This window comes from Capsicum annuum, chromosome 9, assembly GCF_002878395.1.
Source record: "Capsicum annuum cultivar UCD-10X-F1 chromosome 9, UCD10Xv1.1, whole genome shotgun sequence".
NCBI classification, from domain to species: Eukaryota; Viridiplantae; Streptophyta; class Magnoliopsida; order Solanales; family Solanaceae; genus Capsicum; species Capsicum annuum.
In genome coordinates this window covers 95,043,208-95,058,435 of record NC_061119.1, presented here as the reverse complement: position 1 = coordinate 95,058,435, position 15,228 = coordinate 95,043,208, and positions in this window count along the sequence as shown.

Here is a 15,228-nt window from a genome sequence, read left to right as displayed (position 1 = left end):
AGTTTTTTATTGACCTTGAGCTTGGCACCCGACTTATTTCTATGGCACCTTACTGTATGGCTTCTGCTGAGCTTAAGAAGCTGAACTCTTAGCTCCAGGATCTTTTTGGTAAGGGTTTTATTAGATTAAGTGTGTCCCCATGGGGAGCTCTTATTTTGTGTTTAAGGAAGAAGGATGGTTTGATGCACATGTATATTGATTATAGGCAGCTTAACAAGGTGATGGTGAAGAGCTGTTATCCTATACCTCATATTGATGATTTGTGTGAACAACTTTAGGGCATATCCATATTTTCTAAGATAGATTTAAGGTCAGGTTATTATCAGTTGAGGATTTGGGCTGAGGATATCATGAAGAAAGCTTTCACAACCTGTTATTATTATTAAAAGTTTTTGGTGATGTCTTTAGAGTTGACTAATGCCCTATCCACGTTCATGGATTTGCTGAATCACGTGTTCAGGCCACACTTAGACTATTTTGTTATTGTGTTCATTGATGACATCCTTGTGTATTTGAGGAGTAGTGAGGAGCATGTGTAGCACTTGAGGATTGTGCTCCAGACCTTGAGAGCCTATGTGTTTTTGCCAATTTCTCTAAGTGTAGTTTTGGCTTGAGTCAGTGCCATTCCTTGAACATGTGGTGCCCAAAGCGGGTATTATGGTAGACCCAATTAAGATTTTGACAATTTGTGATTTGTCTAGGCTTATGTATCCAATTAAGGTTCACAGTTTTATTGGTTTGTCTGGTTATTATAGGTTTTTTGTTGAAAAATTTCCTACTATTTCATCCTCTATGACTAAATTGACTTGAAAGGAAGTTCCTTTTCGATGGTCTAAGGAGTGTGAGCTAAGCTTTGAAAAGCTCAAGGATTATCTTAATTCAGCTTTGGTATTAGCTCTTCCAGTTGAGGGTGAGGGATTCACCGTGTTTTGTGCTGCTTCTGGTGTTAGTCTTGGATATGTTTTAATACAGTAGGGTCATATTATTACTTATGCTTCTAGACAACTTAAGGAGCATGAGCGCAACCACCCAACTCGTGACTTGGAGTTAACGATGATAGTTTTTGCGCTCAAGATTTGGAGGCATTATTTGTATGGTATGCATTGTGAGATTTTCACCGATAATTATAGCCTTCGGCATCATATAATCCAGTGAGAGCTTAATGCTCACTAGTGCAGATGGATTGAGTTATTGAAGGACTATGACATTTCTATCTTGTATCATTTGGGTAAGGCAAATTGGTAGTTGATGCCTTGAGTCAAAAGGCAGTGAGTATGAGTATCTTGGCTTGTGTTTTTGTCTCTCATAGGCCTATGGCACGGGACATTCAGCCCTTAACCAATTTGATGGTTTGCCTGAATATTTTGAATCCTGCTAAGATTTTAGCTTGTGTAGAAATGAGGTCCTCCTTATTTGAGTAGATTCATGATCTTCAGTATGAGGATAGCAAGTTGTGTTTTCTCCATGATCAGGTGGTGAATGGTGAGTCTTAGAGGAACACTATTGATTCTGATGGTATTTTAAGGTTTTAGGGTCGTATTTGTGTTCCCTGGCTAGATGACTTAATTCAGTTGATTCTTCATGAGGCTCATAGTTATAGATATTCCATTTATCTTGGTACGACCAAAATGTATAGAGATTTGAGGTAGCATTACTGGTGGGACAGAATGAAGAAAGATATGGCAGACTTTGTGGCTCGTTGCCTATGTTGTCAACAAGTTAAGGTCGAGCATCAGCATCCAGGTTGATTGACTCAGAGGTTGCCCATTCCCGAGTGGAAATAGGAATGAATTACTATGGACTTCATTAGTGGTTTACCTTGTACTCCCTGTAGTCTTGATGGTATTTGGGTTATTGTGGATCGTTGACCAAGTTGGCTTATTTTATTCCTATTCAGATAACCTTCAGTGCTGAAAGATTAGCCCAGATTTATGTTTGAGATATAGTTCATTTGCATGGGGTGCCTATTTCTATCATATTAGACCATGGTCCTGTATTTACTTTGAGATTTTAGAGGGCATTTCAAGAGGAGTTGGGTACTCAAGTGGATTTAAGTACAACTTTTCATTTACAGATAAATGGTTAGTCTGAGCAGACTATTTAGGTGCTTAAGGATATGCTCTAAGCCTGTGTTATGGATTTTGGAGGACAGTGGGATCAACACTTAGTATTAGCAGACTTTGCTTATAACAACAACTATCACTCGAGTATTGAGATGGCACCTTTCGAGGCTTTGTATGGTAGGAGGCATGGTTCTCTAATAGGGTGGTTTGAGACTTTTGAGATGAGACCTCGTGGTATAGATTTACTTTAGGACTCATTAGATAGAGTCAGGGTGATTTAAGATAGGATGAGAGCCGCCTAGAGTAGGCATAAGGCCTATGCCGACCATAGACTTCGTTCCTTAAGATTTGGAATTAGTGATCATGTCTTCCTTTATGATTCACCTATGAGAGGTATGATAAGATTCGGAAGGAAGGGTAAGCTCATCCCTCATTATATTGGTCCTTTTGAGATTCTTCGTGCAGTTGGCAAGGTGGCATATGAGTTAACCTTGCCTACATATTTTATTGTTGTTCATCCAATTTTCTATGTACCGATATTGCAAAAGTATATTCCTAATCCATCTCAGGTGCTTAGGTCAGACTCAGTCTAGTTACATGAGTAATTGGCCTTTGTAGAGGAGCCCTTGCTTATTTTGGCTAGTGATGTGAGACAGTTGCGCACTAGAGAGATTCCTGTAGCTAAGGTTCAGTGGAAGCACTGCCCAGTGAAGGAGTTTACTTAGGAGATCGAGAGTGAGATGTGGGCCTAGTAACCTTATTTGTTTGGGACTTTAGGTATTTTTTTTTATCTTTAACTTTCAGGGATGAAAGTTCCTTAGTAGTGGATGTTGTAATGACCTTTTAGGTCATTTTCTGTATTCCCACTTATTTTCACTGGTAGAGTTTTCCCATAGCTGCCCCAAGTCATTTATGACTTACTAGAACTAATAATTTGGTTACCTAGCAGTTCATATAGTTTTTAGTACCATTTCCCCATTTAGAAGTCTTCATTAGTTCCAAATGGCCACCAAGCAAAAACTTTAGTACAACGATATCGTATGGAAAATCCTACTTTGCCAAGACGTCTAGAACATCAAAATTTATATGGTTGCATATTTTATTTTCTCATATTGGACTCTGAATGAATTCTGAGGCCTTGGCAAAACTTGGAATCAAATTCCAAGTTTAAGCCATAGTCTAGTGCACCGAGGTACCGCGATTGAGTAAGGTTTGGTATGATCAGGATGTCCACAAATGCGGTCTAGCGGGGGTGCACGATCGCTGCTCTTGACGCCTGGAATGGTCCATTTAAAAGCCCTCTTTTGGCTGAAATTTGGTAATTACCTCACTATTTTGAGCCTCTAAAACCCTAATGAAGAGTGTAGTCTTCAAGGTATGTGTTGGGTATTGATTGGGATTTTAAGCTACTTGCATATTCGTGATTAACATCAAACCTAAGGTGAGATTCCTTCAATTTTGGTGTTGAGTTCTTGATTATTAGACCCAAAACCCCAAATGTCTTGAGGCTTGATTTTAGCCCCAATTATGGTTGAATTGTACAATTTCTTGAGGGTTATGACTCCCTAATGATATATGAATAAAGTGTTGGTCTCAAAAACTCATTTTCTGTATGTGGGACCTACTTGGGGTTTTTTAGTGTTTCTTTGGACCCAAAGCACAATAGTGTATGGGTGTTGTTATTCTTGTAATAACGCATAAATTATGTTGTTGATAGCTTGGCTTTTGGAAGAAGCTTCGAGGAAAATGAAAGCGAAGATTTTTGGTTTGTGAGCTATTTGGACTCAAGGTAGGTTAAGCTTACTTGTGTTAGATTGAGCTTTATTGTAGTATAATTGTGATATCTTGCTAAGATTGGGCGGGGTCTTAGATGTTGAATTGGTAGATGAAAATGTTTGGGACTACTTAGGTCTTGAAATATATTAAGTGCGATAGTTGACTCATAGACTAGAATCTTGGTTAGTTGGACTTATTATCTCATAAATAGCCTAAGATTACTCTAGTTGCACTAGTAGATGAGAGTGACCTTGTTCACTCACCTTAAATGTATGTTGACCTAGATATTCTTAGTTGTGGAATGTCTTTACTGCTTGGGGTGACTGAGGAAAAATACTTGAAGAAGAATTGTCCCATAGAACTAGTGTGGATTGGTAAGCCTTTAAGGCATGATTTAGAAAACATAGCCTAATTCTGAGTAAAAGTTAGACTTGTAGAAGAGAATTTGGGGATTATTAGAAGCGAAACTTGACCCGCCTTAAGCTTGAACTATGTAACTTCTTTAGTGACCTAGATACGTGATTGACACCTAGATTATGCTTTTGGTGATTTGATGGCTAAATTTGGTAAATGGTTTATGCATATTGTCGATATTGGAATAATGTGTATACTTGATTGATTATCTTGTTTTCATAAGCCTTGAATTATGCCACAACTCTTATTGTGAGTTCGACTTAATAACTAAACTAATGTTTGTGAAGAAAGGGGCTCCTTGAGCTAGTATTGTGAGCCATGTGCGTAAAGAAGGATTCTAGAAGGCAAACCCTTGACTTATAATTGACTTGTTTATAATCATGAGTAAGCTCAAAAAAGTGGTGATTGGTCATACAATTTAGATGTACATGTATGTACTCATATAATATTGTGATTATTATTGGTGAAGTACCATGATATGTATTTCCTTAAACCTCTTACACTCTATTGTTGTAGGCTTATACCTGTTATTGATTTGGCTATATATGTGCATACTTATTATTGTCTTGGTGGATATTAATGATGTGATAATACCCCGTGAATCTGGAGGATATATTGATGTTATGATGATGCCCAGTAAATCCATAAGAGGTATTGATATTATGATGATGCCCGATGAATCCTAAGGATATTGATGATATGATGATGCCCGGTAAATTTGGAGGATAAATGGATGATGTGATGATGCCCGATAAATTCGGAAGAGGTATTGATGTTATGATGATGCCTGGTAAACTTGGAGGATATATTGATGTTATGGTGACGTTATGTATGTAAGCATATATGAATATATAGGTATATGTGTAGTTATTCCATGGTATGATTAAGTCCTTGTGTGCACTTAGGATATATTTTTTCTTGAAAAGTTATCTATAGTTCTCTATCGTGAATCACTAGTTAAGTGGCGTGGCTATTGTTAATACTAAATAGTGATTAGAAGTGGAATATGCTGAATATTAAGTTAAGACTAATTGTTATGTGTAATGATGTGTAGAATTAAGGATTTACCTAGTGAATATATTTGGCTTGAATAAATGGTTATGTTATGGAATTTTGGCTAGTACAATGCATTAGGGGATAACTAGTTGTCTGTATAAAATGGTTATATTATTTGATGGGTAGAAGCCTAGAATACTAGTTGGTGGACCTTGTTTAGTAAAAATATGGTAACTAGTAATTATGGTTGTAAATGGCTGATGATATAATAGACTTAGCATTGTTGATGATTAGTGATATTGATGTCTAGTATGTAATATCGTGGGTTGCTTAAATGAGGACTTAGATAATTATGGTGCTAACTAGAAAATGACATTGGTTAATAGATAGATAAATGTGTGGTACTAGGTAGCTTCTCACTTTTTGATGACTAGTGTACTTATGATAACTAGAAATGAGTTTGTTAAATAGTGATTATGGTTTGGTGATACATCTTGGGTTGATATGGGTGTTGGTTTTCTAATAAATCATAAATAGTTGGTAATCCATGAAGAAAGAGTATAGGAGGAATAGGTTAGGCTAATGGTTGGAGGCCTTATAATGACTAGCAAACTAGTAGCTTAATAATAAACGGTGTTTAGTTAATAGAGACTATATAGATTATCCTAAGGATTTAGAGGCAAATTAACTATTTAACTATGGTTATGATTGCTTTGGTATATGTTGGTTCAAGTTGCGGTAGTTGATGATGATTATTGATCTTTGCAAGTGACCTGATGGGAGATGTGGAAACCATGGTAAATGTGAGTTGGTTGTGTGTGTGTATATATACACACACACACACACACACATATATTTATCTTAATACGTTTATGAATTTATCTATTGGTGCACTCTCCAATGGTATGGGACACTATGATGAGCTCTTTACTTTGTGTTCTCTTGGGTGTACTTCCCGGTAGTATGGGACGTCGTGGTAAGTTCTTTTTCTTTATACTCTAATGATTGTATGCATGATAAACTTGGTATTTATGTGATTATAATTGTATATATTTTTCTCTACACTTCTAGATCGATTATTCATTTTGTAAGATGGTTGTGGTATGTTTGATATGAGATGTCGTATACTTGTTTTAGTTGGTTAGTTATTTGTATAGTGATGATAGAGATGATTTAGGTTTAATTTTGTACCATGAATTATAGTTATTGTCTTACTTTGTATAATTTTTATATCATAATTTAGCTTAGTTGGTCGATGATGCCTACTGAGTACCTATTGTTTTGGTACTCATACTACACTTTTGTACCTTTTTAGTGTAGACCCGAGTACTAGTTGCCGCTGCTGAGTTGAGATCGTATTGTGTTGACATTTTAGAAACAGGGTGAGCTCTTGGAGTTTGAGTCTCCCATTTTCCTCCATCTTTATTCAGTCTTTTGTATTTGAGACGAATGCATAAGACTATTTAGACTTTGAGTTGTATTTTCCTATTGTCGAACTTAGGGTCTCTTCTACTAATACTACCAGGTCGTAGGAAATTGGTATCCGTAATTGATTTTCTATTATAGAATATTGTTTTGTATTATCGTGTTTATCTGTCGTGGACCATGTCAGGTATTTTTACTGAGATAACCCATTGCCTTAGCTCCACATTACAGTGTCGGCTTACTTACTGGTGGGTTATAGTAGGTGCCATCATGACTTAGAAATTTGGTTATGACAAATTGGTATCAGAGCCTAGGTTTCACCATTATTATTGGTATGAGAGCAAGTGTCTAATAGAGCCCTATGGATTGGAACATTGACATACGTTTCTTATCTTCGAGAGGCTATGGGAAATTCTTAGGAGTCCTTCACTTCTTTCACTCGTATCGTACTAAGAGTCTGAGTTAGTTTGTAGGATATTCTCTTGACTTTGCTCTATTATAGATGCCAAGGACTCGTGTTATAGTTATGTGTGATGAGAGTCCCGAGACCCATCCTAGGGATCTTTCCCTTATTAAAGGATAGCCTTAAGATGTGTCCCCGATTAGGAATCAGGATAGGCCTCCTTAACACCTAATTCCTGAACCTGAGCCAGATATTCCTTCACCTTAGCCAACGGTGGGCTAGGGACCAGCCCAGGCTCCACTAAGTTTTATTACTTCTTCATTGCTTAGAGATGCTTTGGTTCTATTATTGGGTATTGTTGATGGTATGCAGACTACTGGAGAAAGATTATAGCCTGCAGCTGCAGCTCATAGAGTTGAGGTACCTCCTATGCCAGCAGTTGTTCAGTTGGTGGTTGCTCAGCCAGTTTTGACCCAGCCTACTATGTCCGTCAAGGAGTAGAAGATGTTGGGTAGGTTCTTGAGGTTGGCTCCACCTAGATTATCTGGTGCTCCTAGAGAGGATGCATTTGAATTTCTGGCTTCTTGGGAGGATAAGCTTCATGGATTAGGCCTTGTTGAGACTTGTGATGTGGATTACACCATATTTTAGTTGAACTTGTCTGGCCAACACTGGTGGAGAGGTTTTATGTGTTTTATGCCAGTTGGATCTTCTCCTCTTTCATGGACTCAGTTCTCCAAAATATTCTTAGAGAAGTATTGGCCCCGCAGCCTTAGGGATTAATTGAGAGACAGTTATCGAGATTAGAGTAGGGCTCTGTGACAGTCGCTGAGTATGAGGCCCATTTTCATGAGTTGCCTAGGCATACGACTTCTATCTTTGATACTGAGTATGAGAGAGTTCGCTGCTTTGTGAGAGGATTAAAACTTCCTATTTGTATGACTACTCAGAGTCTAGTTTCTGTGGATAGGACTTTTGCGGAGGTTTCTAATCATGCTAGAGTGATGGAGGACATGCATTGTGAGGGCCATAAGAGGCCCAAGTTTCAGAGAAGATTTGGTGGGAGTTACAATAGTTCCTGATTCAGAGGTGGTACTTCTTATGTTGGGCATCCTCTGCATCCATCTTTTTAGCCTCAGAGTTAGACTTGTTGACTAGTTTAGGCAACTCTTTAGACTACTGATAGAGGTCACTTTGGTACTAGTGGTTGCCTTAGTAAGGGCGGTTATCATTCTTTAAGGGGCTCATCTGCAGGCTGTGCTAGGCGTGGTTTTTAAATCGGTTCATCCAGATTTGTGAGTTCTAGTTTTGCTCATAATTTTTGTTTTACTTGTGGGCTTCCTGGTCATTTCTTGAGAGATTTCCTTAGTCGTGGGGTGATAGTTGTTTTAGCACAGGGTTATTTTCCTATTAGGGCAATTTATCGCTGATGTAGAGGTGGTTTATGAAGTCATAGGGGTGATTACCAGAGTGTTTGAGGTGGTACTTAGGTAGGCAGGATAGGAGGTCGGTCAGGTGCCTAACCAAGTGGCGAGCGTGGTAAGTTGTATACAATACCTTCTAGGATCAAGGCTGAGACTTTGGATAATGTTGTGACAGGTATAATTTTGGTGTGCCTTAAGTTGGCTCCTCCTTTGTTTGATCCTGGATCCACTTATTCTTATATATCTACTTATTATGCACCACAGTTGGACTTGACTAGTGATTTATTATTTGTGCCATTGTGCATTTCTACTCTCGTAGGTGATATTTTAGTAGTGGATTGAGTATTCAGATAATGTGTTATGACAATTAATGATGTTGATACTTATGCTGATCTTATTATTCATGATATGCTGGATTTTGATATGATTCTGGGCATGGACTGGTTATCCCACTATCATGCAATCATGTTTTGTTTTACCAAGACCATTACCTTAGCCATGCCCAGTATACCCCCAGTCACGTGGCAGGGAGCTTCGAGTCTATGGAGATTATTTGTTATGTTTGTACTAAAAGGCTTATATCAAGGGGTTGCGAGTCTTATCTTGCTTATGTATATAATACTCGATAAAGATTCTATTCCTTTATGTGTGAGTTTCCTAGTATGTTTCCTGCCGACCTACTTGGTATTCCCCCTGATCTTGAGATCATGTTTGCTATTGACCTTGAGCCATAAACCCGACCTATTTCTATGGCACTTTTCCATATGGCTCCTACTGAGTTTAAGGAGCTGAACTCTCAACTCTAGGTTTTTTTGGTATGGGTTTCATTAGACCAAATGTGTCACCATGGGGAGCTCCTATTTTGTTTATAAAGAAGAATTGTTTGATTTGCATATGTATTGATTATAAGCATCTTAACAAGGTGACGGTGAAGAACCCGGTGCTACATGATCTATTGTATTCGTATTTTGAGTCATTTGGATAGTGTTACTTTGAGTGTACTGGGTATTCCTCAAACTTCAAATAGTGTTCCACCATTTGTAATGGCTTCTACTTATGGTATTCCTACTTCAGGGGTACATCCATCATTTGTGGTACCACCACATATAGATCACTACCTATCAAACTTACCATTACTTCTCTTTTTTTAAGTACTGCGATCTCTCTGATGATCAGGAGAGGTTTATTCTCTTGGATCCTCCCAAGTTTTAGTGGTGTGATTGGTAAGGACACCTATGAGTTTTTTATTGACTACCAAGAGAAGTTATATAATATTAGATTCCTCGAGTATCATGGAGTTGCTTATGTGACTTATTTGTTGACTGATGTAGCCCTACACTAGTGAAGGTCACTTTTTAGTTGTAGACACATAGGTTTACCTTTTTGACATGAGCTCATTTTTCTGAGGCTTTTTTGGAGAGATTTGTGCCATACAATTTGAGGGATCATATGAGCGATAAGTTTGATCACTTGAGATAGGGTTCCATGTATATTTTGAGTATGAGGCATGATTCCACTCTCTATCCAAATATCTACCAATATCTCTACTAAGTTAGAGATGATATAGAATTTCATTAGAGGGTTAGAGGGTCCTTACCTGTTGGCTACAACTCAGATAGTTGTTTTAGAAGATTCTTTTCAGAGCATTATAAAGCATTCTAAGTTGGTAAAGTCTATTGCCTAGGATACTTAGGAGGGGACTAAGAAGGTGCACAAACAGGGTGAGTTTAGTGGATGTGCCTTATGGGGTAGGGATTGCTCAGTCAAAGGCTTTCATGGTTATCATGGTATTCTAATTCAGGCTGCTTTCTAGGGATCAAGTGGTAGGCCTTTAGTTTTTCCTGCTCCAGGTAGACTGGCATTAGGTCATGCAAGTGGAGGTTCTAACCTTAGTTCTTTGGTCCAGAGTGGTGGTTCTAGTTTTTCCATTCCCCTCAGATTGAGTCAGTCTATAAAAGATGCTATGTTTATGAGGAGGTTATTCATTTGGCCAAGGATTGTCCTCGACATATGTTTTTCCTGCCCAATAGTTCTTAACTCTTCTTTACTCTACTCTTATATTTATTGTTAGAGGTAGTCTGTAGAGTGGCAAAGCTGGTACTAGAGGTGCTTGATTTAGATCTAGGAGAGCTCATGGTAGTGGTTATAGGGATTCTCCATTTAGGAACGGACGTGAAAATTTTTATGCTATACATAAGAGATCTAAGGTAGAGGCTTCTGATGTAGTTATTATAAGTATCGTCTAGTTTTGATGTTGCATAGGAGTCCCTTGCTATGCCTCTTCATGTTTCTACACCTATAGGAGATTTTTTAGTGGGGGATCAAGTATATCGATCATGTGTAATGACATTTGTGGGGCATGAGATTTGGGAAGACTTGATTATCCTAGATATGGTTGATTTGATATTATCATAGGTATTGATTGGTTAGCTCCCTATCATGGTATTTTGGATTTTTATTCCAAGACCATGACATTAGCAACTCCAGGTGCGCCAAGGTTAGCTTAGAAGGGTACTCTTAATTCTGATTTGAAGGGAGTTATATCTTATCTACATGCTCGACACATGGTGGAAAAGGGATGTCTGTCTTATTTGGCTTATGTTTGTGATACTAGTGTTGCCTCACCGCCTCTTTTAAATTCTATTCTAGTTGTTCGCAAGTTCATGGATATGTTATGTACGGATTTTCCTAGTATGCCTCTCGATTTTTCTATTGATGCGGAGCTGGGCACCAAGGCCATTTCTATTTCTCCTTATAGTATGGCCCTAACTAATTTGATAAAATTGAAGGTGTAGTTATAGGATTTGTTGAGTAAGGGATTCATTAGACTTAGTGTATCTCCTTAGGGTGCTCCTGTCTTATTTGTGAAGAAAAAGGATGGTTCTCTGCACATGTGTAGTGACAATCGACAATTGGACAAAGTGATAGTTAAGAACGAGTATCCTCTTCCTCGCATTAATGACCTACTTGACCATCTTCAAGGTACTTTGGTGTTTTCTAAATTGATTTGAGGTTTGGGTACCATTATTTGAAGATTAGAGCTTAAGATGTTTTGAAGATAGCTTGTCCAATTCGATACGATCATTATGAGTTTTTGGTCATGTCATTTGGATTAGCCAACACCCCAGAGACACTCATGGAATTGATGAACTGGGTGCTTTGGCCATAACTTGACTCCTTTGTTGTTGTATTTATAGATGATGTCTTGGTTTATTCCAAGAATGAGGTCAACAATGTGAGAAACTTTAGGACTATAATTCAAAGGTTGCAAAATGAGAAGTTATATGCTAAGTTCTCTAAGTGTGCGTTTTGGCTGGATTTTATTTCTTACTTAGGTCCTTTGGTGACCAAAGATGGTATTATGGTTGATCTGACCAAGATAGAGATGATTCATGATTGGGTCAGACATACATCTCCTATAGAGATTTGATGTTTTGTTAGTTTAGTGGGTTATTATTGATATTTTCTTTAGTGTTTCCCATCTATTTCAACTCCGTTGACCAAGTCAACTAAAAAAAGGCTATATTTTAGTGGTCGGATGTATGTGAGGCAATCTTTCAAATGTTAAGGAGTTTCTAACTTCGGCTCCTATGTTGACTCTTCCTAAGGAAGGCATGCATTTGACCATAGTTTGTTATGCTTTTGGCGTTGGTTTGGGTGTGGTGTTAATGTGGGAAGGTAAGGTGATAGCTTATGCCTCTCATCAATTGAAGCCTCCTGAGAAGAATTACCCTACCCATGATTTGGAGTTGGTCGCTATTGTGTTTGTATTGAAGTTGTGGCAATATTACATGTATGAAGTCCCTTATGAGATTATCTTTATTCATCATAGTCTTCTGTACTTCTTCAATCAGTGTGATCTTAATATAAGACAACGATGTTGGCTCGGGTTGCTTAAGGACTATGATCTCATTATTCCTTATTATCCGAGTAAGGATAATGTGGTTATGTATGACTTTAGTCAAAAGTTAATAGTATGGGGTGTCTAGATCATCTCTTGACACATGAACAACTTTTGTCCTTAGAGGTTCAGAGACTAGATCTTTTTTTATAGAGTAGCTTGAGGACGATTAGAGATTAGGTGTTAAGTTGCGAGGCTAAGGCAACATATCTTAATTTTGATGGTGTATTAAGGATTAATGACCGAGTTTGTTTACCAAGGGTTGGTGGATGGGTGATATTGATTTTGGAGGAGGCCCATTGTTCCAGATATTCTATTTACCCAAGGGTAGCCAAGATGTAATAATCTTAGGCAGCATTATTAGTGGAGTAGTATGAAGAAAAATATAGCAGATTTTATGGCTTGTTGTCTGCATGAAGAAAAATGTAGCAGATTTTATGGCTTGTTGTCTGTGTTGTCAACTGGATCAAGTGAGGCTTCCTTAGCCGTTTAGATCAAGTGAGGCTTCCTTATCCTCACCACTCAACACCTTATTCTGAATCTCTCTAAACCCAACATCATCAAACTGATAAGCCCAAATTTGTTCCATTAAGGAAGACCTAGCCTACATGAATGCCAAAACGCACTCATGTGTCAAAATATCAAGCCTAACCTTCTGGTTAGCAAAAAATTGAACCTCTAAGGCCAAAGGCCTCTCTTGGGTCAAAAGATGTGCCAAGCTACCCATGATAGTCGCTTCTAATTCAAGGCACCTACAACCACATTAGCCTTGACTGAATAATAGAGAATAGTCCATTCATAATCCTTAAGCAACTCGAGCCAATGATGTTGCCTCATATTAAGATCTTGTTAGGTGAAGAAATATGGAAGGCTATGATGATCCGAGAAAATCTCACAACGGACTCCATACAAGTTGTGCCTCCACAACTTCAAAGCAAAAACATTCGTGCTCAACTCTAAATCATGGGTAGGGTAATGCTTCTCATGGGGCTTCAACTGATAAGAAGCATAAGCAATTACCTTACCCTTCTGCATCAACACAACACCTAACCCAACACCAGAAGCATCATTAAAGATGGTAAAACCCATGACCTCCTTGGGCAAAGTCAAGATAGGAGCTGAATTCAACAAATGCTCACCTAACAAGCATCAGAATACTAAGGAAATATTATTATGAGTCAACTTGGTCAATGGAGCCACGATATATGAAAAGCCCTCAAAAAAATGCCGATAGTACCCTATTAAACCAACAAATCTCTGAATTTGGTAAAAAAAGTAGGTCTAGACCAATCACAAACCACTGCAATCTTAGACGGATCAACCATAATACCATCCTCAGTCACCACATGATCCAAGAAAGATATAAATTCCAACCAAAACTCACACTTAGAGAACTTAGAATACAACTTCTCATCTCTTAGTCTCTGGAGCATAATTCACAAATTCTCCTCATAATCAGCCTCATTATTGGTATAAACCAAGATATCACCTATAAATAAAATAATGAAAGAGTCAAGATACAGTCGAAATACCTAGTTCATCAACTCCGTGAACACGATTTGTGCATTGGTCAACCTAAAAGACATGACAAGAATTTATAATGACTGTACCGAGTTTGAAAAGTTTGCTTTGAAATATTCAAAGCTTTAATCCTCAACTGGTGATACCTAGATCTCAAATAAATCTTCGAAAACACTGAAGTAACCTAAAGCTGATCAAATAGATCATCAATATAAGGGAGAAGATACATGTTTTTAACAGTTACCTTGTTCAACTACCGATAATCGGTACACATATGCATGGACCCATCATTTTTCTCCACAAACAAGACAGGCGCACCCCAAGGTGATGTGCTAGGTCGGATAAATCCTTTGTCCAACAATTCTTGCAACTGATCCTTTAATTTCTTCAACTCGACTAGGTCTATCCTATAAGAAGGGATAAAAATAGGCTTAGTGTTCGGCTCAACATCAATAGAAAAGTCAATATCACAATCCAGAGGCATACCAGTTAAATCCATGGAGAAGACATCCTTGAACCCACAAACAATATAAACAAAATCCAAAGAAGGAGGTTAAGAAACAATAGTATTACGAATATGAGCCAAATAAGACAAACATCCCCTCTCAACCAAATGGCAAGCCTAAAGGAAAGATATTACTCTCTTGAGTCGTAAATAAAACACACCCTTCCAAGCTATCCTTGGTACACCCGGCGGTGCTAAATTCATAGTCTTAGCATAAAAATCTAGGACAACATGATAAGGATCTAACTAATCCATACCCAAGATGATATCAAAATCTACCATATCTAGTACAATCAGATCTACCCAGGTCTAACGCCCAGAAAAAGTTATAACATGAGATCAGTACACCCAATCTACCACTAAAGAGTCTTCTATGGGGGTAGATAAATGAATAAGTACATCAAAAGTCTTACAAGTAGAATCAAAACCAAAAGGAAAGTATGCAGACACATAGGAGAAAGTCGACCTCAGATAAAAAAACACAGATGCAGATTTGAAATAAATAGGGATGATATATGTGATGATAGCATTGGAGGCCTCTACCTATAGCCTGGTAGGTATAGCATAACACTGACCATGTCCCCTACCTATCTGAGTAGCCTCGCCACTACCACTACAAACACCACTACCTCTACCATTTTGTAATACCCTGTACTTCTACCTAGCTTAAATTTATCCTAAAAATGTCAGAGACTTGTTTTAAAGATAAATACACTTTTATACATGTGTTATTTTCAATATTTTCATATTTTCTCATGTAGAAAATTGAATAATATTTCCATCGATACCAAATTCACCCA